Source organism: Meleagris gallopavo, chromosome 6 (assembly GCF_000146605.3).
Source record: "Meleagris gallopavo isolate NT-WF06-2002-E0010 breed Aviagen turkey brand Nicholas breeding stock chromosome 6, Turkey_5.1, whole genome shotgun sequence".
Lineage (NCBI taxonomy): Eukaryota > Metazoa > Chordata > Aves > Galliformes > Phasianidae > Meleagris > Meleagris gallopavo.
In genome coordinates, this window is record NC_015016.2 from 47,752,733 (window position 1) to 47,754,685 (window position 1,953).

The window sequence follows — 1,953 nt, forward strand, 5'->3', positions numbered from 1 at the left end:
AACTTAATAAGAAACCAGTAAGTTTCAAAACACCATGGCCTTTAATCCTTTATACAGCACTCCTAAAATGAAGAACAGATTCATAGCTGGCAGTTGCTAAAAAGGAAAAAAAAAAAAACAAAACCCACACCCACAAACCGACTTGGTACAGTGTCCAGAGTCTGAAAGACTTCCTGGCCTACAGTCTAATCTATGAAGCATGTTTTATAAAATCAGTCTGGTATGCATTCTGTTCCCCTCCTTTCATACTGGTCTCTTCCAAGGCTTTTGCATCCACCATTTATTTGAATACTCACCTGGGTCAAGACTGCTAAATTGGTAATGCTCTGAGAGACAGGCTTGCATGCCTTACAAGTCACAGGAGAAGATGTGAACGTTCATCCATGTCTTTTGATAGTACTTCTGTTTGTGACAGAGCATCCTTCCCTAGCAGAATTTTCAGTTCAAGCTAAAACTTCTGCAGTGATTTCTGCAAAACGCTAGAGTATTTTCTGCTTTCAAGGACTGCAGAAGAATTTATTTATCACATCAGTTAATATCAGTCACTAGGAGTAGATACACCTAAAAACAATGACTGAAGAATGATCATGAATGCAGGTAGTTCAAGTTGAGCTCAGATAGCTGAATTAGTCTCATTCATGGGTGGAAAATCAAACTGAGAAAACAGAGCATCAGGCTGTTAACTGAATTTCTGCTAAACTTAGCTTGACATTGGTACCTAGAAAATAGCTTTTCTTTAGTGTTAAAAACTTCCTGAAGTTAATTGAATTGACAGAATGTGGTTTTTTTTATTTATCTTCACCATCAAGCCTTCAGAGGAATCTACAGTCAACTTAATTCAAGTATATTACTGTAAACAAATACCAGTATGTACCAACACAAACGTTAGGGTGGTACATAAACTCTCTCTGCCGGAGGAAGGATTTAACAGTGGCCTTTGGGAAGGTACTTTTCTCTCCACCCTTCAATAACTGAAATAAAATGCATACTAACTTTTCAGCACAGGCTAATGACAAATGATTCAGTCATATCAGTTCTACTTGGGCCTTTATTTATGTTTCTTTCTTTTTTAGAATTGGCCTAGCTGTAGGCTAACATTTTCTGATACCTGATGACATCTGAATATTTCTAACCTTTATCTAGCTGTAGAGTATATTTGCTTCAGTTAATGTAGCCCAAGTTGCACATCTCTGCTCAGAAGGAGTCTAATTAAGGCAGTGCTCTTGAAGGCAGTCCAGGTCTAGAGATTGGAGACAGCAGCTGGAGAAGACTTGTAGCCTGTTCCCAAGAACAGCCTTTCACTGGCACGTGGACCTCCGGACAGTTTGCCAAGCTTCAACTCACCATGAACCTGCAGGGAATTTCTCACACCAAACAGCTTGGAGGCCAATCAGCCCTGAGAATCAGTCACGTAACTGTTTCAGAGAGCAGTGGGAGGAGGCCGTTGTATATGCGTGAGAAAGAAGAGAGTGAAAAACACAGGAGCTTTGAGAAATTTCTCCTACACTAGCAATACCCATCTGAAACTCTACTGCATGTTCGCAGGGAGGTTTTGTAAATGTCCCTCTCCTGCCTGTAAATCAGCTTTGTTGTGCAAGCCTACCCCTGTGCTCCCCACATGGTGCTTCAGGTATAGGATGGCAGCCTGCAGTGCTGCTTTCCCCCTTGGGTCAGGAGAAACCCCAGTGAAACCGAAGCCAGGGGCCGGCAGCACCTAAGGAGATCGCAGAGCACAGGAAATCTCCAGCTGGTATTCACAGCTCATGTCCTGAAAGGTTTCTCCTTTTGTTCTGCAGGCGGTGACTGCTGCGGATGGGGCAGTGGCAGTGGGGAGACGGCGAGGGTGGTGGCAGCAGAGCTGGTGAGGTGCTGCCCCCATGCACAGGAGGCTGCTGCTGAAGGCAACAAACCTCAGGGAGAAGAAAAGGAGGGTGATGTGTCTCAGGCTCATCT

General features: G+C 43.5%; 1 gene segment (V, D, J or C); it reads right to left on the reverse strand.

The window, feature by feature from the left end:
• Positions 1–1,953, reverse strand: part of LOC104911588 — a 12,580-nt gene that overhangs the window by 9,932 nt on the left and 695 nt on the right.